The sequence below is a fragment of the Arachis stenosperma genome, chromosome 3, assembly GCF_014773155.1.
Source record: "Arachis stenosperma cultivar V10309 chromosome 3, arast.V10309.gnm1.PFL2, whole genome shotgun sequence".
NCBI classification, from domain to species: domain Eukaryota; kingdom Viridiplantae; phylum Streptophyta; class Magnoliopsida; order Fabales; family Fabaceae; genus Arachis; species Arachis stenosperma.
In genome coordinates, this window is record NC_080379.1 from 75,100,051 (window position 1) to 75,127,234 (window position 27,184).

At 39.5% G+C, this 27,184-nt stretch overlaps 2 non-coding genes across 2 annotated transcripts; both read right to left on the reverse strand.

Annotated features, from left to right (window-relative positions):
* Positions 1 to 8,533: 8,533 nt before the first annotated feature.
* Positions 8,534 to 8,641, reverse strand: LOC130972511 (small nucleolar RNA R71). Its single transcript, XR_009083673.1, has one exon. It is a non-coding gene; the product is annotated as a small nucleolar RNA R71 (small nucleolar RNA).
* A 12,963-nt stretch (positions 8,642 to 21,604) lies between these two features.
* On the reverse strand, positions 21,605 to 21,712 carry LOC130972437 (small nucleolar RNA R71). Its single transcript, XR_009083605.1, has one exon. It is a non-coding gene; the product is annotated as a small nucleolar RNA R71 (small nucleolar RNA).
* Positions 21,713 to 27,184: the final 5,472 nt, after the last annotated feature.

Below are 27,184 nucleotides of genomic sequence, written 5' to 3' on the forward strand. Positions count from 1 at the left end.
AAAATGATTCATATCAATATCCTCATGGTGGATGGGAGTATCACCAAGAAACTACAAATTCTGAGCAGTCAAATCACATGAAAAATTATCCACCCTCACTTCCCAGTTTCTCATTTGAAAGTTCTTCATCACTTGATTATGCCTCAACACAAAGTTTCCTCCAAAATCCATACAAGTCATCCTACCAACCACAAAATTCATCCCGCAACTCACAAAACTCATTCCACACCCCTCAACATAACTTCACCACAACAAGCCAATGTCAAGCCATTGAAATACACAGACAACTCGTGAAAAGACACACACAATCCCAATCTTGGAAAGAAATCCTCTTCAAGAAGATGAATAAGCCCTCAGAGCAAACAAGGAGGAACTTAGAACCATCAAACAGAGAGGATAAAGTCCAATTTGTGGGTGAGGAAGTGGAAAAGCAAGATGAGGAAGCCTTTGTGTCAAGTGAAATTTCAATGAAAAATGAGGTGGTGGAGGTATTTGAACCTGAACTTGCATATTCACAGAAGCCACTTGAGATGATAAAGGAACATGAAAGCTCACAACCCCCACAAACCTCCCTGAACCAAAGATGCTCAACACTGATTGAAAGATATGAAGAGGAGATGAAGAAATCATGGGAAGAACAACAAACCTCTTCTATGAAAGTGCTATTAAAACAAATGTTGAGTGTAAAAGAGGAAGTGGAAGAACAAGAAAGTGAGGAGGACAATCAAGGACGTCCAAACTCAAGTGAAGCAGAGAAGTGCAAAGAGGAACAACTCATGGAACCACCAATGCAAGAGGCTCTTGATGAAGAAATTACTCCAAAAATCACACAGCAACCATGTCTTGACATCCAAAAAGTGAAGGCAATTAACAAAAGCACCAAGAAGAGGTTTGTGACCAAGATACCAAGGACAACATTCAAGAGAAGGTCAACTGCAAGCAATCCTTCCCCTGGACCACTAGCAAGCAAGCTCAATCAAGCCATGTACAAAAGGAGGCTTGCTGAGAGGAAACCAAGAAAGGGGACAATAGCTGAAACTTCTCCCCCCTTGAGGTCATTCCTCTTAACAAATTGGAAGAAGAGGAAGAAAGTAAAGAACAGGTAGACAGTAGGTATATTTCTTCTCCTTGCTTTGTTTAAATTTCAATAAATTGGTATATGATCACATTCTAAGTTGGTGTTGCCTTGCAACAAATTGTTTTCAATCCCTTTTGAATGATTGCATCAATTCTACATGAAAGTATCACACTAAGATTATAAGTTTGGTGTGCCACTTATTTTTCTATGCAACTCATCCAGCAACATCACTTGTCTGCATAATCATATTGCCTTTGCATTGTTATTTTTCTTTTGTTTTGACATTTCGTTTGCATTCTCTTTGTTTTAGTCACTTTTTTATTTTTTTTTTGTTTTCTTTTATTAACTGTTTTTGTTAATACATCACCAAGAGATCCTTATTCATGACAAATCTTGGCTTGGTGATTGCATTCAACAAACAGTTTCTTTTGTTTAGTTTTAGTTCAAATAAATTGACATATGGTTGCATTTTAAGTTTGGTATTGCTATGCAACAAAATTTGGTTCCAATGCTTACTAGATACTTGCATTAATTTCAAGTCAAAGTGTCACACTAAGTTTGGTGTGCCACTTATCTTTTATGCAATGTATTGTGCTCACCTTCTTATCTATGCAATCAAAATGTCTCTGTCTCTTGTGCCTTGATTGTTATCTTTAATTTTGCTTGCTTAAAACACATGTGCTACTAACATATCATTGTGTAAGACATTCATGATCCATCTTAGCCCCATAGCCATTGTTCTAAATGTTGCTTGAGGATGAGCAAGCATTCTGAGTTGGTATGGGAAGGAGAAGAATGGGAGGAAAATGACAACAATAGTGAAGATGAACTACAAGGTTGTAGAGTTCCTTTTCTTCTCATTTGTTTCCAGCACTTAAATTTCATGATTGTCTTTATCTTCTCTGTTTACATGTGTGTATGAATAAAGCATAGCTTGAATCTTGATTTGTAACATGTTGCTATGGCATTATAACTACCAACTTGAATTCTGTGAGTTCAAAAGCAGTAAAGCATCATGATCATAAACAAACAAGGAATTAAAGAAGAGTTTAGCATGTGCATACAAGTATTGGAAAGCTAGTATGATTAATTGTTGCTCAATTGCATTGGATTTTATTTAATTAAAGTTTTTCATCTAGTACATTTTGTGAAATCTTTTGAAATCATGAAAACCTTGAAGAAGCGAATACAATTAAAGCAAGAAAAGAAAAAGGGAAAGAATGAGAAAGCTGAAGGCTCTGAGTACCAATGGCAATTTATTTGTTAAGTGCTTGTGGTGTTTATGTATCAAGCCAAATGTTTGAAAACAAAACACTTAGAAGTCAAGGCTAGGCTCAAATGCAAAAGCACTCCCTCAAAGCTCAAGGTTCTGAGCATCAATGATTAGAGAGTCAAGAAATGAAAAAAAAATGATGAGCTTAATGAAGTCCTCTAATTAAATGCTTGTGGTGCTTATGTATCAAGTGGTAATACCTGAAAACAAAGCATTTAGAAGTCATAGCTTTGTTATCAACTAATGCGGCAAAGCACCCAAAAGGAGAAGCTAAAAAAAAAAACAAAAGCTTGTTTCAAGGAAGAATTATAAGAAAAAGATTTCATAAATTGAGCTAGATAGAAGCATCAATCATTTACATTTCTTTTGTGATTGAAGCATGCACAGAAAACTAGCTTACCATGAACATTGAGTTGCTATTCTTCTTACCTTGGGTTGTCAATCTTTATTGCATGATTCTTTTCTTGCTTGGGGACAAGCAAGGTTTAAGTTTGGTGTTGTGATGACAAGTCATCATATACCTATTTTTCTATGTTTTTTCATACAAGAAATTGATGATTTGTGCTTAAATATTGAATGCTTTTGTGCTTAAATGATATATTTTCTTGATCTTTTAATTTTATAAATCTTGTAGGAAATAAGAAGAAAAAGAAGCAAAGAAACACAAAATAAGCTAAAAAGGAGAAAAGAAGAGCTTTGGGGCACACTTTGAAGTTGGGGCACACTTTGGAGCCTTAGGCCACGCTTTTAAAAGCGTGGCCCATGACCAAATTAAAGGAGGAAACAACCAGCACACACATTGCCCTGCTCTTGCCAAGGGCAGGGCAATATCATGATGAAACAAAGTGAGGTTGGAAGCAAATTTTTGCTAAGTTAAAATCTGGGCGCTCATAGCATGACCATGCCTACTTCAAAGGGCTATAACTTGAGCTACAGACGTTCAATTGAGGTGCTTCTAGTTGCGTTGGAAAGCTGACATTCAGAGCTTTCAAACTTATATAGCAATCTATATTTGGCGTACAATTAAGGCATGAGTGAAAGGCATCTTTAAGGGCAAAAAATAAGCGAAAATAAACCAAAGTGCTTCCACCAAGGTTCGAAGCTGGAGCCTCACTCCAAAGCAAAGTAGCGCTCATTATTCTGCTCTGCCCTCTTCGAGAGCAGGGCATTGTCGTGCTTCTCTTCATGAAAATTCAAGAAAAAAATTGTAGCAACTTCCTCCACCAAGTTTCGACCCAAGGATCTCTAGGAAGCCAAGCCTTATGCGTGAATTAGGTGCCAAGAAGAAAAAGCCAAGCAATGCACTCCATGGGATTCAAACTTGGCACTCCCCTTAGAAAGCTTTGCGCTGCCCACAAGGAGAGCAGAGCAACATTCCTTGGTGCATGGCACGCATGCTTGGATGCACACAAAGGAGCTTGGGCGCGCGCATCACAGCACGGGCAGAGGCAAGGCGCGCACAAGACACTGTTGTCCCGCTCTCCACAAGGGCAGGGCAATCCCCTGGTGCCCCTTCTACAATTTGGCACGGTCAAGGGGCTTGGTGCGTACAACACACACGAGCAGGATCCCCACACAAGGCTTCACTGCTCTGCTCTCCACAAGAGCAGAGCAGCCTCCTGGGAGCATCATGGGCCAAAATTCAACCAAAATCTCATTTAAATTCAATTCCTCTCCAAATTGAATCAAGGCCAACTAAACCCATTTCTCCTCAAATCCAAAGCAAGCAAAGCCCATATCATCACTCAAAGGCACAAGAACAAGCTAGATTAGGAATTTCATTTTGTGAATTTATTTTTAATTTCAATTTCATTTTATTTTCATTTTGTAAAAGCCTATATAAAGGGCATCACTCTCATTTCAAAGAGGAGGTTGGCTCTAATAGAGAGCTCCATTAAAAGAGGCTAGCTCCACTAGGAAGCATTAGGAGTAGTAGTAGAGAGCTCTCTCTTTAGTTTTTTTTCTCTTTGTTTTGAAATTTTGGATTGAGGTTGGAGGAATTCTGTTTCAATCTTTGATCTAAAATCCATCTTTGTTCATCTTCTGCATAATTTCTAAAAATTGAAAGTTGAATCTGAGTTTTCATTTACTGCTTCCATCTTCATTTCTTCTTCAATCTGTTTCTTGGTTGGATCAAGAAAGGAATTGAGATCTATACTTATTTTCTAGTTTCATTGATTCCCTGAGATCCTCACTTGTCTTTTTAATTTTGCAATTGAGCTGAGTTCATTTATGTTCTGCTCCTTCAAGAAATTTTGCCTTGCTGTTTACATCTGCTGCTTTTATTTCATCTGTATTTTTACCTTTCTGTTCCTATTACTTCCAATTTACTTCCAAGCAATTTAATCTCCCTGCAATTGTTCTACGCTTTGCTTTACTGCTCTCTTTAATTTCCAGCACCCCAGCCCCATTTACATTTGATACAATTTACTTTTCTTGCAATTTAAGTTTCAGCTCTTTTACTTTCTTGCTCTTTAAGTTTCAATGCAATTTACTTTTTGCACTTTATAATTCCTGCAAATTTACTTTCTGTTGGCTACATTTCATCCAATTTCACTTCAATGTTAGCTTGACTAAACTAATCACCCACTAAAGCTGCTTGATCCATCAATCCCTGTGGGATCGACCTCACTCTTGTGAGTTATTACTACTTGATGCGACCCGGTATACTTGCCGGTTAGAACTATGTGTTTGGAAATTCATTTTTCCGCAAAAACACCATCAACATACCCATATGGCCTTAACCTTTTCATTATCCTTTGTAAACCAATGTTAAGCCTACTTATTCCATTTATTCTTTACTCTAGCTCATCACTAACTCTATTAAATTCGATTCCCACCTTTTTTGTTTCTTCCTAACAGGTATTTCCTATACGGGGTTGGTAATAATGTCCTTAATTTGAATCCTTGGTTAGCTTAGACTAGTGAGAGTATTCATGATTTAAGTGTGGGGAAGTTGGATTTGCCAATATTTGGTTTGAGAATTAGGTGTTGTATATTCTTGTGAAAATGTGCAAAATAATATTTGAGCACATATTATTGCATTCAATAATTTAATCATATGCATTGAGAAAAACAAAAGAAAAGAAACAAATTTAAAAAAAAAAGAAAAAAAAGGGGAAATAATAAAAAGGAGACAAAATGTCCCAAAGTAAATGATGATAGCAATGCATATGTACTGTACTCAAAATCGAATGCATGAATATGTGAAAAACATAGTTAATGGGTAGTTGGATTTTTTATTGTGATTACATGGATTGTCTTTAGTTAGGTGATGACTTGCATCATCTACCCTTCTTTCTTGCATAAAGAGGACCATAAAAGAGCATAAATCTCATTTGATCATTGCAATTCATGCATTATTTGATGAATATTATGGTACATTGCTTTGAGATGAGTTGTGCCGAATTTCAGGTGAAAAAGACATCAAAAAGGGGAAGAAAACAACAAAAATGAGCTAGGCGTGTGAAGCGGGCATGCCACTTAGAGCAAGCGCCACAAAAATGAACTAGTGTGCCATGCCAGGAGCTGGGCGTGGCACACCAGAACTAAATTTCAGAGGAGGATTCTCAAGCATTCACATGGGCGTGGCACGCTAGTACAAAGTTCCAGAGAGCAACAATGGAGAACACTAAAACGGGCGTGGCACGCCAAGTTGGGCGTAGCACGCCTAACCCATCACCTTCTATGGGCGTGCCACTTAAGCCAAGGGGCGTGGCATGCCAACTCATCATCCCAGGAGGAACTATCACCATGGGCGTGCCACTTGGTATCGAAGGCTTGGCATGCGATCATCAAAAAGTCACTTGGGCGTGCCACTTGAGAAACCAGGCGTGGCACGCCAAGCTTGAGAAATCCACAAATGTATGGGCATGCCACTTGAGCAGCATGGCATGGCACGCTGATACAAACTCCTAGAGAAAGGGCTGAAGGCCAATGAAGTATGGGCATGCCACTTGAGGTCGAAGGCGTGGCACGCCAGGCTCTCAATCCCACTTAGGCGTGCCACTTGAGCGACTAGGCGTGGCACGCTAATGCACAAAGAGGCCAAAGCAAGGGCTGGGCGTGCCACTTGGCATCGAAGGCATGGCACGCCAGTCCAAGAATCTCACTATGGCATGCCACTTGAGTGCTGGGCGTGGCACGCCAGCTACTGGAACCAAGGCAAGATCATGGGCGTGGCACGCCAGCCTCTAGGTGTGGCACGCTGGTACAAGTTTCCAGAAAGGATGAAGGAGGCCAAACACATGGGCGTGCCACTTGGTGTCGAGGGCGTGGCACGCCATCCACTATTCCTCACTTGGGCATGCCACTTGAACCCCAGGCATGGCACGCCAGTGTCATTTAGGAAGCAAAAGCCATTGGGGCGTGCCACTTGAGTTCATGGCATGGCACGCCAAACAGAAGAGAGCTATGAGTACTTTTACACTTTATCATCTTCTTTACTTTTGAGTACTTTTCTTTGAGCTATGAATAGCTAAATTCCCTCTCATTGAGAGAGGAAGCTCTGTTATACTTGATGGATTGATGATAGTGAAATTTTTCTTCTCTTCATCTTCTCTTTGATTTGCTAGAAGGAATTTCGTTTTCCATGCTTAGTGTTCAATTATCTTGGAAAAGAGATTGAATGCAAAAATGGGTTTCATGGGAACCTTGGAAAAGGAAACATGAAACCATGCTTGAAATCCCTTCTCACACTTGAGTAGGATCTGGGTTTTGGTGTTTGGATATGATGACATATAATCTTCCCTCTACTTGGACCTATGATGATGTGTGGTATAATCAGGAACCAAGCATATCTCTCTTCATGAACAATTGGACCAAGGAATTGGCTATTGATCAAGATCTAAGAGATTGAGTCACCAAGGGATTGGGGCTCAATCAAACATGATTGCCAAGAGGTCAATGAGTTGCATGGTTGAAGAGGATATAAGCTGAAACAACATCTCCTGATCTCAATGAATTTCCCCATTCTTATCTACCACTTTCTTTATAGCTTGCTTTTACATTCTGCAATTCCCCATTCCCATTTACAATTAAGTCATTTATGATTCTGCACTTTACATTCTGCCATTTCCATTTACGCACTTTATTGCTTTCCTTTACAATTTAGCTGTTTACATTTTTGCCATTTATAATTCTACAATTACAATCTTTCTGTCCCGCTTTACTAATTCATCAATTGATTAAAACTGTTCAAATTTACCAATCTCTGTGAATACAATCCCACTTCACTGTGGGTTATTACTTGAAGATAATTTTGGTGTGCTTGCCAAAAGAGTGGATTCATAATCAAAAATTTTATGGGGTGTGAATTCCAAACTCATCAAGTTTTATGGCGCTGTTGCCGGGGTTTGGTTTAAATTTGATAGTGATTAAATTGATTGGAGAGCTAGATTAAGCAATTTAATTTCCTTGTTATTTTATATTTTTTTTAGTGCTCTTTTATTTTTTTTTCGTCACTATTCTAATTTCTATCCTTTTTTATTATTTTAGTTATCCATTGCCCATATTTCTATCGTTCTAATTGTTTGATTAATCGTATCAACAAAGCTAACAATTAATCTCAACAAGATTTTTTACTTCACTTGTTCTCTGCTGGTTATTTGCTAAGTGTGTGACAGGTAGAAGAGGAGGGAACTGTATCTCCCTTCGATAGTGAACCTGAGAGGACCTTCCTTAGATTAAGGAGGGAAGCAAGAGGCAAAGGCATAGTTGGAAAAGAAGAAGTGGAAGAAGATCTAGAAACCACTATGGAGGAAGAAGCACATAACCATGTTGGAGAGGAAGCTAGCAATCATGTTGGGCAAGAAAGGAGAGTCTTAGACTCCTATATTAACCCAAATCCAGGAAACTGTGGCAGCAGCATCCTAAAGCCAACAATCCATGCCAATAACTTTGAGTTGAAATCTCAACTCATCACACTTGTCCAGAATAATTGTTCATATGGAGGAGGTGCCCAGGAGGACCCAAACCAATATCTCAATACATTCTTGAGGATCTATGTCATTATAAAGACCAATGGTGTACATCCGGACACCTACAAGCTACTTTTGTTCCCCTTCTCACTCAGAGACAAGGCAACAAAGTGGTTGGAAGCATTTCCCAAGGAGGGCTTAACCACATGGGATGATGTTGTAAACAGATTCCTTGTAAGATTTTACCCTCCACAAAGAATCAACAGGCTAAGAGCTGAGGTGTAAACTTTCAGACAACAAGATGGTGAAACACTCTATGAGGCCTGGGAGAGATTCAAAGGTTTGACAAGAAGATGCCCACAAGAAATGTTCAATGAGTGGGTACAACTATACATCTTCTATGAAGGGCTGTCCTATGAATCAAAGAAGGTTGTGGATCATTCTTCAGGAGGCTCACTCAACAAGAAGAAAACCATTGAAGAAGCCCTAGATATCATTGAGACTGTAGCTGAAAATGAGTATTTCTATGCTTCAGAAAGAATTCGGAAGAAAGGAGTGCTAGAACTCAATTCTGTGGACACCTTGTCAGCTCAAAATAAGGCAATTGCAGCACAACTAGCAGCCTTAACCAAGAAGATGGAGGCTAATCAAGTCTCAGCCATTCAAGACCAAACTCCTCAATAAGAAGGAAGTGCATCAAAATTTGAAGGTGACTGGGAACAAGCTAATTATGTGAACAACTCATCCAGACCACCATATGACCCCAACTCCAAGACATACAACCCAGGCTGGAAGAACCACCCAAATTTTGGGTGGGAAAACCAACAAAGCCATAACCAGGACCACAACAAACCTTATCCATCAAATCAACACAACACTCACAACCCCAACCATCAAATAAACAACCATAGATCTTACCATAATTCACAAAACACATCATACCATGGCAACCAACCAACACACAACAATCACCATCAAGACACGCCACCCTCAACCACGCAACCATGTGAAATCAAGAGCAACTTTGAGAGAATGAAGGCTGCAATAGCACAACTATCATCACAGCTTGCAGGAGCCGTCTCCACCCTTATGGAGAGACAAACGTAAACTGATATAAGGATAGACGCCAATCAAGAAAAATACAGGTCAAATCTGAAAAATTAAGGCACAGCAATCTCAAAGTTGGAAGCACAAGTAGGGATCTTATCCAAGTAAATCCCAATGCCTACACACATATTTTCCAGTGATACCATGGCCAACCCGAGAGGGGAATGCAAGGCCATTACACTTAGAAGTAGGAAGGTTGTAGAAGAAGAAACCCCAAGCAAAGACAACCATGAAGAAGAAATTACAGAAAAGTATGAAAACAAGAATGAAGAAGAAACCCCTGCTCTATCCTCATCAAAACCAGTCTTGAAGCCTTATGTACCCAAGGCACCATACCCACAAAGGCTGGGAAAAGATGGGAAGGATGGCCAATTCTCTAAGTTCCTTGAGATCTTCAAGAAGCTCCAAATCAACATACCATTTGCTGAGGCATTGGAGCAGATGCCACTTTATGCCAAATTCTTGAAAGATCTCATAACAAGAAAAAGGAAATGGAAGGCAAAAGAGGCCATAGTACTAACTGAGGAATGTAGCGCCATCATACAAAAGAAGCTACCTCAAAAGATGAAGGACCCAGGGAGTTTCCAAATCCCCTGTATCATAGGGGATATTACTTTTGAGAAAGCCTTGTGTGACCTGGGAGCTAGCTAAAATATCATGTCCCTAACCATGATGAGAAGGATGAAGATTGAGGAAGCCAAGCCAACAAGAATGGCATTCCAATTGGCTGATAGAAAATTCAAGTTTCCACATGGGGTAGTGGAAGATTTGTTGGTGAAAGTGGGAGAATTCATTTTTCCAGCTGATTTTGTTGTGCTGGACATGGAAGAAGAGGCCAACACATCAATCATCCTAGGAAGGCCATTCCTAGCTACTGCCGGAGCCATTATTGATGTGCAAAAAGGGGAACTAGTCTTGAGATTGCATGAAGAGAAGATGGTCTTCAATGTTTTTAAGGCAATGAGTTACCCCAAGGAGTCCATAGGAGAATGCATGATGGTAGACACCATAGAACAGATAGTTCAAGGAGTTTTAGAAGAAGAACAATGTGAATGAACTATGGAGCTAGAACTACAAGCATCAAGTGGAGAACTACCACAAGGAATCATGAAGAATTCAATCATACCAACCACCACGGACAACAAAGAAGTAGAGGCACCAAAACTAGAGCTGAAGAGCTTACCACCAAGCTTGAAATATGCATACTTGGATGACAACAACACTTACCCAGTGATCATCAATTCAAGCTTGAGTAAGGAACAAGAAGAGGAACTTATCCAAGTGCTGAGATAACACAAGAATGCTAAAGGCTGGACACTTTCAGATTTAAAAGGGATCAGTCCTTCAATGTGTATGCACAAGATCCTACTTGAGGAAGATGCCAAACCGTCAAGGCAACAACAAAGGAGGCTGAATCCAACCATGAATGAAGTGGCTTAAAAAAAGCATTGAAGTTGTGGCAAACAGGGGTGATTTACCCCATCTTAGACAGCCCTTGGGTAAGCCCGGTGCAAGTAGTCCCAAAGAAGGTAGGGATCACTGTTGTGTCAAATGAAAAGAATAAACTGATACCCACAAGGACAGTGACCAGATGGCGCATGTGCATTGACTATCGGAAACTCAATGAAGCTACCCGGAAAGACCACTTTCCCCTGCCCTTCATGGACCAGATGCTTGAAAGACTCGCAGGGCATGAATACTACTGCTTCCTAGACGGTTACTCTGGCTACAACCAAATAGTTGTAGACCCCAAGGACTAGGGGAAAACCTATTTTACTTGTCCCTATAGAGTTTTTACTTACCGGAGGATGCCCTTTGGATTGTGCAATGCACCTGCAACATTCCAAAGGTGCATGCTCTCCAAATTTTCAGACATGGTTGAGAAGTTCATAGAAGTATTCATGGACGACTTTTCCGTGTTTAGAAATTCATATTCTAATTGCCTGTGTCATCTTGCCCTAGTGCTAAAGAGGTGCCAAGAAACTAACTTGGTTGTAAACTGGGAGAAGTGTCATTTTATGGTAACTGAGGGGGTGGTTCTTGGTCACAAGATTTCTAAAAATGGCATAGAAGTGGACAAGGCAAAGGTGGAAGTAATAGAGAAGTTACCTCCACCTTGCAATGTCAAGGCAATCAGAAGCTTTTTGGGACATGCTGGGTTTTATAGGAGGTTTATTAAAGATTTTTCAAAGATTGCAAAACCTCTTAGCAACCTACTTGTCTCAAATACTCCCTTTGTTTTTGATAGAGAGTGCATGGTAGCCTTTGATGAGCTTAAGAAGAGACTCTCTTCTGCACCTATTATAGCACCACCTAGTTGGGATCTTCCCTTCGAATTAATGTGTGATGCATCTGATTTTGCTATTGGTGCCGTTCTAGGACAGAGAAAAGACAAGCTAGTACTTGTTATTTACTATGCTAGCAAGGTCCTTAATGAGAATCAAAGGAACTACACCACAACAGAGAAAGAACTTTAGCCATAGTCTTTGCTTTTGATAAGTTTAGATCATATCTTATTGGCCCTAAAGTAATTGTATTCACTGATCATGCAGCACTCAAATACTTGCTTACCAAACAAGAATCTAAACCCAGATTAATAAGATGGATTCTGCTACTCCAAGAGTTCGACATTAAGATTAAAGATAGGAGCAGAGCAAAGAACAAGGTAGCTGACCACCTCTCAAGAATTCCACAAGAAGAAGAAGAAAAGCATCAAGTTGTAGTAAATGAAAGCTTCCTTGATGAGTAGTTGATGATGGTCCAAGTAGCCCCTTGGTTTACAGACATAGCTAACTCCAAGGCTATTAGGGAACTACCAACCAACATCAACAAACACATGAGGAGAAAGCTAATCAAGGATGCCAAACACTACATCTAGGATGACCCCTATTTGTTCAAGAAGTGTGCTGATGGGATCTTGAGAAGGTGTGTCTCCCATGAAGTAGGGCAGGAAGTGCGGTGGCAGTGCCATGGATCCGCATATGGAGGCCACTTCAGTGGAGAAAGAACAGCAGCAAAAGTGCTTCAACCCGAATTTTACTGGCCAATAATGTTCAAGAATGCTAAGGAATTGGGGTCAAGATGTGATGAGTGCCAAAGAGCTGGTAATCTAACCAAGAGAAATGAGATGCCATAGCAATTTATACTAGATCTTGAACTATTTGATGTATGGGGAATTGACTTTATGGGACCCTTCCCAACCTCCTACTCAAATAGTTACATATTAGTGGCTGTTGATTATGTTTCAAGATGGGTAGAAGCCATAGCCACTGCGACAAATGACAACAAGATTGTGATAAGCTTCTTGAGAAGGAACATCTTCAGCAGATTTGGAGTTCCTATAGCCCTCATTAGTGATGGAGGGACACACTTCTGCAACAAACAACTTGAGACACTCCTTCTCAGGTATGGAGTCAAGCACAAGGTGGCAACTCCATACCATCTATAGACCAACGAGCAAGCTGAAATTTCAAACAGAGAACTAAAAAGAATTCATGAAAAAACTGTTGGAAGCTCAAGAAAAGATTGGCCTAAGAAGCTGGATGATGCGTTATGGGCCTACAGGACAGCCTACAAGACACCCATTGGGATGTCCCCATACCAACTGGTATATGGCAAGGCTTGTCACTTACCAGTTGAGCTTGAGCATAGAGCATTTTGGGCTCTAAAAATGATAAACTCTGATGAGCAAGCATCTGGAGAAAGAAGATTAATGCAACTCAATGAGCTAGAGGAATTTAGAAATCAAGCATATGAGAATGCAAAAATCTACAAAGAGAACACAAAAAGGTGCCATGATCAGAGGATAGCAAAGAGAGAGTTCACTGAAGGACAAAAGGTGCTGCTATACAACTCAAGACTCAAGTTCTTCCTTGGGAAACTTAAGTCTAGATGGTCAGGACCCTTCACTATACTCAAGGTGTTTCCCTATGGTCATGTAGAGCTCATGGAGGACAAGACTCAGAGAACTTTCACTGTCAATGGCCATAGACTCAAACACTACTTGGGAGGCTCCTTGGAGGAGCAGAGAGTGAGCTACAAGCTCAACTAAAGATGAAGGAGTGTCAAGCTAGTGACAATAAAGAAACGCTAGTTGGGAGGCACCCTAACACTTTATCCTTTTGATTTATTGTTTTTCTTAGAAGTAGTTTAAAATTCATTGCTTTAGATAGTTTAAGTTTCAGTTTCACACTTGTGTTGCATTACCATTTAGAATTAGATTGCAAGTGGTAGGTTAGGAAGTTCAAATATCAGTTTTGGTAGTTAAGATACCCTGACATTCTTTTATCTCTTTTATTCCGGAATTACAACTTGATGAATACATTTACTGAGGATGAGTAAATGGGCTGAGAACTAGCTAAAAGGCAAAGTTTGGTGTGGCCACTCACCCACTTAATCTAGGCTTACAACCATTTTGATAAATTGATTTTGAAGAGTAAACCCAGAGATTATGTTTGGTGTGACCACCACTATACAAGGATCACCTAGCAAGCCCAATTCTACTCAGGAGAAAAGATGGGACCCACATGGTCAATAACTCAAAAAGCAAAGAAGTCAAAGTGTACTTACACTTTGGAACTCAACACATGCAGGAGGCACAGTGAGATAAGGGTTGGCGCCTCTTCCCACGCTAGGCGCCACTCCCCACGTGGGAAAACATTGAATCCTTTTTATTTCCCACCATTCAAACCACACTCTTCACTCCCTATAAAAGCCTCACTTTCCTAACTCTTCTCCCACTTCAAACCCCTAATCACACACGAAAAAGAATCCAAACACTTTTTTTCTTATTTTCTCTTTTCGCCTTCCACTACCTCTCTTCCCCTACTTCTTTTCCCTTTTCTTGATTGGGACAATCAAGTTCTAAGTTTGGTGTTGGAGCAAACTCTGTTTTACTTGCATTTTCTTGTAATATCCCACAAAAAAAATTCACAACCTCAAACACACTCTCTCAACTCAATGGCACCACCAAAAAGCTCAGCCTCAAAGAAAAGAAAAACCAAGGAACCAACTTTTGGATCCTCATGCTCGTCTTTCAATGAATCAAGTTTCTCTCTGCATTCAACCAAAATCAAATCTATGGTTGGGTGAGTGAGAGGGAAATCAACCCAGAGGTTGGGTTCCAATTAGGGAGGAACGAGCATCTTGAGATCAACATTGATATTAACAATAGGGGCTGGACACTCCTATGCAACCCAACAAAAAAGGTAGTAGAGAGCTTGGTGAGGGAGTTTTATGCTAATGCTGTGCCTCAGCCAGGACAACCCTATGGCTACATTAGCTATGTGAGGGGGAAGTCCATTTATTATAGTCCCTCCAACATAAAGAGGATGCTAATGGTGAAGAGGATAAGCTCCACCCGGAGCTATGAAGAAAGAATGAAGCAACAAGATCTTGGATTTGATGAAATCCTGAACGAGATTTTCGTGTTGAATGTGCAATGGATAAATGACAAGGATGGGATACCCAACCAATTGAGAAGAAGTGATCTGAGCCCCCAAGCTAGAGGGTGGCTGGAATTTGTGAAGAGGTCCCTAATCCCCACATCCAACACTTCATAGGTGACCAAGGAGAGAGCTGTGATCATATACAGCATCATGAAAGGTGAGAATATCAATGTGGGGAAGCTAATTGCCAATAACATTAACAAAGTGCTGAAAAGCACTAGTGACAACACAAGCTTGGCATTTCCCAGCATCATACAGAGGTTATGTGATGAAGCTGGAGTTGAAAAGATCATTGATGAGGTGCTGGTGAAGCAAGACAAATTCATAACTGCCAAGAAGATGGCCAAAGTGGTGGCTGTTAACCCACTTCAGAGGGCCAGAGAACAAAGAGCTCATGCTCATGAGCCACAACAACAACAACAAGAAGAGGCAGAAGAGTAACCACACTTTCTAGCATTTCAACCACCGCCACCACACTACCAATACCAATAATTTCCTGAAGGATTCAACTAGGAACAACTACAAGGAGATGTACACCAAATGAAGGGAGACCTGCATCACCTGAGAGAAGATGTCAACCAATTCAAAGACTATCAACAAAAGCAATGGGACCAAGTCAATGAGAACATACAACAACTCCAAGGGAGTTGGAAGCAAATGAGGAACGAGCAGTAGGAACAGTTTGACTGGGGGGAAGTGAGAAGTGTACTTAACAAAATAGTGGAGCAGAACAAATGGAAACGAGGAACCTCGCTGAGTTTAGACATCTTTATGATGCCAGAACCATTTCGAGGAAGCAGTATGATATCAACACACAAGCAAAACTGAATCACTTGTGCAATGCTGTGGCTGCTATTAACCCTGGATACCCCACATTCATGCAAGGGATAGAGGAATTAAGCACTAGACAAGAAAAGATTCTAGCTAAACATAAGGAGGATGAAAGAAACTATATGAGAAGGCTAGGATTTTGGAAGCCTAAGGACATTCAAGCACAAGAAGGATCCTCCAAGAAGGAAGAAGATGACTCATCCCCTTCCAAGAAGAAAGACAAAGAAAAGGGGCCAATGAACTGAAGATTTAAGCTGCTCAAGGTTGTTAAGTGCCATGGTTGACACTCTTTAATTTTTGAATCATGTTTAAGCTTTTGTTTGATTTACTTTCTATCAAGAATAATTAGTCATGCTAGGGTTGTTTATGTTTTCTACTTAGTTTTATTTCATGCTTGAAGTCCTTTATGAGTATTTCAAGTCTTCCTTTTCAACATAAATAAAGTAGAGCTTGTCTCCATAAGAGTTGTTGTAAGCTGTGCAAAAACAAGAGTAAGAGAGACCAAGGCCAATAGAGATCATTCAACAAACTAAGAAACAAGGAACTAAGTGTAGAACCTTGAATGAACTAAAAAAGAAAATGAGTCATGGAAAGCAACTAGTCTTAGAAGGTATAACAAAAAAAAGTTAAGGGGTGCTCCTTGAATATCCATAGAACCAAGAAGTAGTAAGCAATAAAGACCCAAGGCTCTGAGCATCAACTACTAGGATGGGAAAGAAACATTAAAAGCTCAAAAAGAGTTAAAGATCCTAGTAGATGCTTGTGTGAAGATGTGTCAAGAAGAGACCTGGGCAAGTAAATTATTAGGGGTGTTTCAACACCTAGTACCCTAAAACCAACTGGTTTGGGAGTGCTAATTGAAAGCCTTATTAAAGGGTTGTCTTGAGACAAAACACTTAGAGTCGTGGTCAAGAAAAAACACAACCAAAAAGAAAGTGAAACAACTCTTACTACTTCAAGGTGACAATCAATAGAAAAGACCCCTGAAGCTTATACTTGAAAGAACCCTCAAAGATCTAAGAGTTCTTTATGACATTAAAACATTCATACATGTGTTGAACACTTAGTCCTACCCTTAGTCATGTTGCATTCATTCAAGGCCAAGGTCTCAATTCATAAAAGGCCTATTCAGATTCACTTACTTGGGACAAGCAAAGCTTAAGTTTGGTATTGTGATGACTTGCATCATCTACCCTTCTTTCTTGCATAAAGAGGATCATAAAAGAGCATGAATCTCATTTGATCATTGCAATTCATGCATTATTTGATGAATATTATGGTACATTACTTTGAGATGAGTTGTGCTAAATTTCAGGTGAAAAAGACATCAAAAAAAGGGAAGAAAACAACAAAAATGAGCTAGCCGTGTGAAGCGGGCGTGCCACTTAGAGCAAGTGCCACAAAAATGAACTAGCGTGCCACGCCAGGAGCTGGGCATGGCACGCCAGTACTAAATTCCAGAGGAGGATTCTCAAGCATTCACATGGGTGTGGCACGCCAAGAACTGGGCGTGGCATGCTAGTACAAAGTTCCAAAGAGCAACAATGGAGGACACTAAAGTGGGTGTGGCACGCCGGGTTGGGCGTGGCACGCTTAACCCATCACCTTCTATGGGCATGCCACTTGATCCAAGGGGCGTGGCATGCCAACTCATCATCCCACCATGGGCGTGCCACTTGGTATCGAAGGCGTGGCATGCCAGCATCAAAAAGTCACTTGGGCGTGCCACTTGAGGAACCAGGCATGGCACGCAAAGCTTGAGAAATCCACAAATGTATGGGCGTGCCACTTGAGCAGCATGGCGTGGCACGCTGGTACAAAATCCCAGAGAAGGGGCTGAAGGCCAATGAAGTCTGGGCGTGCAACTTGAGGTCGAAGGCGTGGCACGCCAGGCTCTCAATTCCACCTAGGCGTGCCACTTGAGCGACCAGGCATGTCACACCAATGCACAAAGAGGCCAAAGCAAGGGCTCGGCGTGCCACTTGGTATCAAAGGCGTGGTACGCCAGTCCAAGAATCTCACTATGGCGTGCCACTTAAGTGCTGGGTGATGAGCGGATAATTTATACGCTTTTTGGCATTGTTTTTAGGTAGTTTTTAGTAGGATCTAGCTACTTTTATGGATGTTTTCATTAGTTTTTATGCTAAATTCACATTTCTGGACTTTACTATGAGTTTGTGTGTTTTTCTATAATTTCAGGTATTTTCTGGCCGAAGTTGAGGGACCTGAGCAAAACTCTGATAGAAGGCTGACAAAGGACTGCTGATGCTGTTGGATTCTGACCTCCCAGCACTCTAAACGTGCACTCTCAACGGCGTTGGAAAGTAGACATCTAGAGCTTTCCAGAAATATATAATAGTCCATACTTTATTCGAGATTAGACAACGCAAACTGGCGCTCAACGCCAGTTCCATGCTGCATTCTGGAGTCAAACGCCAGAAACACGTCACGAACCAGAGTTGAACACCAAAAACACGTTACAACTTGGCGTTCAACTCCAAAAGAATCCTCTGCACGTGTAAAGCTCAAGCTCAGCCCAAGCACACACCAAGTGGGCCCCGGAAATGGATTTCTGCATCAATTACTTATTTCTGTAAACCCTAGTAGCTAGTCTAGTATAATAGGACATTTTACTATTGTATTAGACATCTTTGGTCTCAGTTTTATTCTATTGTTCATCTTAGGAGACTATTGATCACGTTTGGGCTGGCCATTCGGCCATGCCTGGACCATCACTTATGTATTTTCAACGGTGGAGTTTCTACACACCATAGATTAAGGGTGTGGAGCTCTGCTGTACCTTGAGTTTTAATGCAATTACAACTATTTTCTATTCAATTCAGCTTATTCTTATTCTAAGATATTTGTTGCACTTCAACCTGATAGATGTGATGAGCCATGACACTCATCATCATTCTCACCTATGAACGCGTGCTTGACAACCACTTCCCTTCTACCTTAGACTGGGCGCATATCTCTTGAATTCCTTAATCAGAATCTTCGTGGTAGAAGCTAGAATTGATGGCGGCATTCATGAGAATTCGAAAAATCTAAACCTTGTCTATGGTATTCCGAGTAGGATTCAAGGATTGAATGACTGTGATGAGCTTCAAAGTCGCGATTGTTGGGCGTGATGACAAACGCAAAAGAATCAATGGATTCTATTCTGACATGATCAAGAACCGACAGATGATTAGCCCTGCTGTGACAAGAGCATTTGGACCTTTTTCACTGAGAGGATGGGATGTATCCATTGACAACGGTGATGGCCTACATATAGCTTGCCATGGAAAGGAGTAAGAAGGATTGGATGAAAGAAGTAGGAAAGCAGAGATTCAAAAGGAACACAGCATCTCCATACACTTATCTGAAATTCCTACCAATGATTTTCATAAGTATTTCTATCTTTATTTTTTGTTTATTTATTATTATTATTTGAAAACTCCATAACCATTTATTATCCGCCTAACTGAGATTTACAAGATGACTATAGCTTGCTTCATACCAATAATCTCCATGGGATTCGACCCTTACTCACGTAAGGTATTACTTGGACGACCCAATGTACTTGCTGGTTAGTTGTGCGGAGTTGTGACAAAGTGTGATTCATGTTTGAGAGTGCTACCAAGTTTATTGGCGCCATTGTTGATGATCACAATTTCGTGCACCAAGTTTTTGGCGCCGTTGCCGGGGATTGTTCAAGTTTGGACAACTGACGGTTCATCTTGTTGCTCAGATTAGGTAATTTTCTTTTTGTTTTATTTTCAAAAATTTTTCAAAAATCTTTCAAAAAAAATTTCAAAAATCTTTCAAAAATTTATCACCTGTTTTAAAAAATTTTCAGAGTTTTTAAGAATGAATTCTAGAGTTTCATGTAACATGTTGAAGCCTTGTTGGCTGTAAAGCCATGTCTAATTCCTGGACCGGAGCTTTTGACTAACATTACATGATTCCTGGAATTCTGATTGAGGACTTTGGATTCATTACTTCCTTTTTCCAAAATATGTTTTCGAAAAATTTATTACAAAAATCCAAAAAAAATTAGAAAATCATAAAAAAACCAAAAATATTTTGTGTTTCTTGTTTGAGTCTTGTGTCATGTTTTAAGTTTGGTGTCAATTGCATGTTTCCCTTTTTCTTGCAATTTTTGAAAATTCATGCATGTGTTCTTCATGATCTTTAAGTTGTTCTTGGTAAGTCTTCTTGTTTGATCTTGATATTTTCTTGTTTTGTGCTTTTTGTTGTTTCTCATATGCATTTTTTAATCCATAGTGTCTAAACACTAAAAATTTCTAAGTTTGGTGTCTTGCATGTTTTCTTTTCTTGAAAATCTTTCAAAAATAAGTCTTGATGTTCAACTTGACATTCAAAGTGTTCTTGGTGTTCATCTTGACATTCATAGTGTTCTTGCATGTATTAAGTATTTTGATCCAAAATTTTCATGTTTTGGATCATATTTGTATTTTTCTCTCTCCTCATTAAAAAATTCAAAAATAAAAAAATATCTTTTCCTTTTTTCTCTCATAAATTTCAAAAATTTGAGTTGACTTAGTCAAAAATTTTTAAAACTTAGATATTTCTTATAAGTCAAGTCAAATTTTCAATTTTACATATCTTATCTTTTCAAAACTTTTTCAAAAATCAAATCTTTTTCATTTTTTTATTTATTTTCGAAAATTTTCAACTTTGATTTTCAAAATCTTTTTCTTATCTTTATTTCATAATTTTCGAAAACATTACTAACAATTAATGCGATTGATTCAAAAATTTGAAGTTTGTTACTTTCTTGTTAAGAAAGGTTCAATCTTTAAATTCTAGAATCATATCTTTTAGTTTCTTGTTAGTTAAGTAATCAATTTTAATTTTAAAAATCAAATCTTTTTCAAAATATCTTTTTCAATCATATCTTTTAAAATATCTTTTTCAAATCATATCTTTTTCAAAAATTTGATTTCAAAAATCTTTTCTAACTTCTTATCTTTTCAAAATTGATTTTCAAATCTTTTTCAACCAACTAATTGACTTTTTGTTTGTTTCTTATCTTTTTCAAAAGCACCTAACTACTTTTCTCTCTAAATTTTCGAAAACACATCTCCCTCTTTTTCAAAATTCTTTTAATTAATTAATTGTTTCAAATTTTAATTTTAATTTTATTTCTTCTCTTAATTTTCGAAAATCACTAACCCTTTTTCAAAATTTATTTTCGAATTTCTCCCTCTCTCATCTCCTTCTATTTATTTATTTATCTACTAATACTTCTCTTCCACTCAAGAATTCAAACCCACACTCTTCCCCCTTGTGTTTGGATTCTTAACTCTTTTCCTTCTTTTATCCCTTTCTTCTTTTACTAACATAAAGGAATCTCTCTAATGTGGTAAAGAGGATCCCTATTATTATTTTCTGTTCCCTTCTTTTTCATATGAGCAGGAGCAAGGATAAGAATACTCTTGTTGAAGCAGATCCTGAACCTGAAAGGACTCTGAAGAGGAAACTAAGAGAAGCTAAATTACAACAATCCAGAAACAACCTTACAAAAATTTTCGAAAAGGAAGAAGAGATGGCAGCCGAAAATAATAATGCAAGGAGAATGCTTGGTGATTATACTACATCTACTTCCAAGTTTGATGGAAGAAGCATCTCAATCCCTGCCACTGGAGCAAACAATTTTGAGCTGAAACCTCAATTAGTTGCTCTAATGCAACAGAACTGCAAGTTCCATGGACTTTTATCAGAAGATCCCTACTAGTTTTTAACTGAGTTCTTGCACATCTGTGAGACTATTAAGACTAATGGAGTAGATCCTGAAGTCTACAGGCTCATGCTTTTCCCTTTTGTTGTAAGAGACAGAGCTAGAACATGGTTGGACTCACAACCTAAAGATAGCCTGGACTCCTGGGATAAGCTGGTCACGGCCTTCTTGGCTAAGTTCTTTCCTCCTCAAAAGCTGAGCAAGCTTAGAGTGGATGTTCATACCTTCAAACAAAAAGATGGTGAATCCCTCTATGAAGCTTGGGAAAGATACAAGCAAATGACCAAAAGGTGTCCTTCTGACATGCTTTCAGAGTGGACCATTATGGATATATTCTATTATGGTCTATCTGAGTTCTCTAAGATGTCATTGGACCATTTTGCAGGTGGATCCATTCACCTAAAGAAAACGCCTGCAGAAGCTCAAGAACTTATTGACATGGTTGCAAATAACCAATTCATGTACACTTCTGAGAGGAATTCCCTAATTAATGGGACGCCTCAGAGGAAGGGAGTTCTTGAAATTGATGCTCTGAATGCCATATTAGCTTAGAACAAAATGTTGACTCAGTAAGTCAACATGATTTCTCAAAGTCTGAATGGATGGCAAAATGCATCCAACAGTACTAAAGAGGCATCTTCTGAAGAAGAAGATTATAATCCTGAGAACCCTGCAATGGGAGAGGTAAATTACATGGGTGAACCTTATGGAAACACCTATAATTCATCATGGAGAAATCATCAAAATTTCTCATGGAAGGATCAACAAAAGCCTCAACAAGGCTTTAATAATGGTGGAAGAAATAGGCTCAGCAATAGCAAGCCTTTTCCATCATCTTCTCAGCAACAGACAGAGAATTCTGAGCAGAGCACCTCTAACTTAGCAAACATAGTCTCTGATCTGTCTAAGGCCACTTTAAGTTTCATGAGTGAAACAAGGTCCTCCATCAGAAATTTGGAGGCACAAGTGGGCCAGCTGTGTAAGAAAGTCACTGAAACTCCTCCTAATACTCTCCCAAGCAATACTGAAGAGAATCCAAAAAGAGAGTCAAGGCCATTGACATAATCAACATGGCCAAACCTAGAGAGGAAGGAGAGGATGTGAATCCCAATGAGGAAGACCTCATGGGACGTCTCTCAAGCAAGAAGAAGTTCCCTATTGAGGACCTAAAGGAATCTGAGGCTCATATAGAGACCATAGAGATTCTATTAAACCTCCTTCAGCCATTCATGAGCTCTGAAAACTATTCTTCCTCTGAAGAGGATGAAGATGTAACTGGAGAGCAAGTTGGTCAATATCTAGGAGCCATCATGAAGCTGAATGCCAAGTTGTTTGGTAATGAGACTTGGGAAGGTGAACCTCCCTTGCTCATTAGTGAACTAGATACATAGGTTCAGCAATCTTTACCTCAAAAGAGACAAGATCCTAGCAAATTCTTAATACCCTGTTCCATAGGCACCATGACCTTTGAGAAGGCTCTGTGTGACCTAGGGTCAGGCATAAATCTTATGCCACTCTCTGTGATGGAGAAGCTAGGGATCATTGAGGTACAGCCTGCCACATTCTCATTACAGATGGCGGACAAGTCAGTAAGACAAGCTTATGGATTAGTAGAAGATGTGTTAGTAAAGGTTAAAGGCCTTTACATCCCTGCTGATTTCAAAATCTTAGACACTAGGAAGGAGGAGGATGAATGCATCATCCTTGGAAGACCCTTCCTAGCCACAACAGGAGCTGTGATTGATGTTAACAGAGGAGAATTAGTCCTTCAATTGAATGGGGACTACCTTGTGTTTAAGACCCAAGGGTGTTCTTCTATATACATGGAGAGGAAGCATGAAAAGCTTCTCTCAGTACAGAGTCAAACAGAGCACCCACAATCAAACTTTAAGTTTGGTGTTGGGAGGCCACAACCAAACTCTAAGTTTGGTGTTGAACCCCCACACTCAAACTCTCAGTTTGGTGTTAGGAGCCCACAACATTGACCTGATCACCTGTGAGGCTCCATGAGAGCCCACTGTCAAGCTAATGACATTAAAGAAGCGCTTATTGGGAGGCAACCCAATTTTTATTTAACTAATTTTATTTTTATTTTATTGTTCTTTTATGTTTTCTTAGGTTCATGATCATGTGGAGTCACAAAACAAATATAAAAATTAAAAACAAAATAAAAAATAGCAGAAAAAATAGCACACCTTGGAGGAAGGGCTTACTGGCGTTTAAACGCCAGTAAGGAGCATCTGGCTGGCATTCAACGCCATAACAGAGCATGGATCTGGTGTTGAACGCCAGAAACATGCAGTAATCTGGCGTTTAAATGCCAGGATTGCACACTGAGGAAAGCTGGCGTTCAACGCCAGAAACATGCTGCAGACTGGTGTTGAACGCCCAAAACAAGCATAGATCTGGTGTTTAACGCCAGAAACAAGCATCAGGCTGGCGTTAATCGCCAAGATTGCATGCAGAAGGCATTTTACACGCCTCATTGGTGCAGGGATGTAAATCCTTGACACCTCAAGATTTGTAGACCCCACAGGATCTCTACCTACCTCAACTCACCCTCTCTCTCTTTTTTACACAATCCAATGAACACTCTTCCCCATCACCTCTTCACCACTCACATCCATCCACTCTTCCCCATACACCCCACCAACCTTCAAAATTCAAAAATCACTTTCCCACCCAAACCCACCCAATATTGCCGAACCTTAACCCCTCTCCCTCCACTATATAAACCCATCCATTCTTTTTCATTTTCACACAACACAACCCTCTCTTCTCCTCCTTGGCCGAAACACTACCCTCTCTCCCTCTCCTCCATATTTTCTTCTTCTTCATCTATTCTTTCTTCTCTTGCTCGAGGGCGAGCAATATTCTAAGTTTGGTGTGGTAAAGCATAGCTTTTTTGTTTTTCCATAACCATTGATGGCACCTAAGGCCGGAGAAACCTCTAGAAAAGGGAAAGGAAAGACAAAAGCTTCCACCTCCGAGTCATGGGAGATGGAAAGATTCATCTCAAAAGTCTATCAAGACCACTTCTATGATGTTGTGGCCAAGAAGAAGGTGATCCCTGAGGTCCCTTTCAAGCTCAAGAAAAATGAGTATCTGGAGATCCGACATGAGATCCAAAGAAGAGGTTGGGAAGTTCTGACCAACCCCATTCAACAAGTCGGAATCTTAATGGTTCAAGAGTTCTATACCAATGCATGGATCACTAGGAACCATGATCAAAGTGTGAACCCGAATCCAAAGAATTATCTTACAATGGTTCGGGGGAAATTAGATTTCAGTCCGAAAAATGTAAGGTTGGCGTTCAACTTGCCCATGATGCAAGGAGATGCATGTCCCTACACTAGAAGGGTTAACTTTGATCAAAGGTTGGACCAAGTCCTTATGGACATATGTGTGGAAGGAGCTCGATGGAAAAGAGACTCCAAAGGCAAGCCGGTTCAATTAAGAAGACTGGACCTCAAGCCTGTGGCTAGAGGATGGTTGGAGTTCATCCAACGCTCCATCATCCCCACTAGCAACCGATCCGAAGTTACTGTGGATCGGGCCATCATGATCTATAGTATCATGATTGGAGAGAAAGTAGAAATTCATGAAGTCATCTCTCTTGAATTCTACAAAATAGCCGAAAAGTCTTCCACCATGGCAAGGCTAGCTTTTCCTCATCTTATTTGCCATCTGTGCTACTCAGCTGGAGTTATCATAAAAGGAGACATCCTCATTGAAGAGGATAAGCCCATCACTAAGAAGAGGATGGAGCAAACAAGAGAGCCATTCATGGATCTCAAGAGACACATGAGAAGGCTCATCATCAAGAAATTCCTGAGATGCCTCAAGGGATGCATTTTCCTCCAAATAACTATTGGGAACAACTCAATACTTCTCTAGAAGATTTGAGTTATAACATGGACCAACTAAGGGTGGAACATCAAGAGCACTCCATCATTCTCCATGAAATTAGAGAAGATCAAAGAGCAATGAGGGAGGAACAACAAAGGCAAGGAAGAGACATAGAAGAACTCAAGGACATCATTGGTTCCTCAAGAAGAAAGCGCCACCATCACTAAGGTGGATTCATTCCTTGTTCTTATTTCTCTGTTTTTCATTTTTTTAAGCTTCATGTTTATCTATGTTTGTGTCTTTATTTCATGATCATTAGTATGTAGTAACTATGTCTTAAGGCTATGAATAATTCTATGAATCCTTCACCTCTCTTAAATGAAAAATGTTTCTAATTCAAAAGAACAAGAAGTACATGAATTTCGAAATTGTCCTTGAAATTAGTTTAATTATATTGATGTGGTGACAATACTTTTTGTTTTCTGAATGAATGCTTGAACAGTGCATATTTTTTATCTTGTTGTTTATGAATGTTAAAATTGTTAGCTCTTGAAAGAATAATGAACAAAGAGAAATGTTACTGATTCTTGAAGCAAGAAAAAGCAGTGAATAACAAAAGCTTGTGAAAAAAAAGTGGCGAAAAAATATATATATGTATGTATATATATATATATATATATATATATATATATATATATATATACACATATATAGAGAAAGAAAAACAAAAAGCAAGCAGAAAAAGCCAATAGCCCTTAAAACGAAAAGGCAAGGGTAAAAAGGATCCAAGGCTTTGAGCATCAATGGATAGGAGGGCCCAAGGAAATAAAATCCAGGCCTAAGTGGCTAAATCAAGCTGTCCCAGACCATGTGCTTGTGGCATGCAAGTCCAAGTGAAAAGCTTGAGACTGAGTGGTTAAAGTCGTGATCCAAAGTAAAAAGAGTGTGCTTAAGAGCTCTGGACACCTCTAACTGGGGACTTTAGTAAAGCTGAGTCACGATCTGAAAAGGTTCACCCAGTCATGTGTCTGTGGCATTTATGTATCCGATGGTAATACTGGAAAACAAAGTGCTTAGGGCCACGACCAAGACTCATAAAAGTAGTTGTGTTCAAGAATCAACATACTTAACTAGGAAAATCAATAACACTATCTGAAATTCTAAGTTCTTATAGAAGCCAATCATTCTAAACTTCAAAGGAAAAAAGTGAGATACCAAGGTAATTTTCATTGATATTTTGAGATTTATAGTATATTCTCTTCTTTTTATCCTAATTGATTTTTAGTTTCTTGGGGACAAGCAACAATTTAAGTTTGGTGTTGTGATGAGCGGATAATTTATACGTTTTTTGGCATTGTTTTTAGGTAGTTTTTAGTAGGATCTAGCTACTTTTAGGGATGTTTTCATTAGTTTTTATGCTAAATTCACATTTCTGGACTTTACTATGAGTTTGTGTGTTTTTCTGTGATTTCAGGTATTTTCTGGCCGAAATTGAGGGACCTGAGCAAAACTCTGATAGAAGGCTGACAAAGGACTGCTGATGCTGTTAGATTCTGACCTCCCTACACTTAAAATGGCTTTTCTGGAGCTACAGAACTCCAAATGGCGCGCTCTCAACGGTGTTGGAAAGTAGACATCCATAGCTTTCCAGAAATATATAATAGTTCATATTTTATTCGAGATTAGATGACGCAAACTGACGCTCAACGCCAGTTCCATGCTGCATTCTAGAGTCAAACGCCAGAAACACGTCACGAACCAGAGTTGAACGCCAAAAACACGTTCCAACTTGGCATTCAACTCCAAAAGAAGCCTCTGCACGAGTAAAGCTCAAGCTCAGCCCAATCACACACCAAGTGGGCCCCGAAAGTGGATTTCTACATCAATTACTTATTTCTGTAAACCCTAGTAGCTAGTCTAGTATAAATAGAA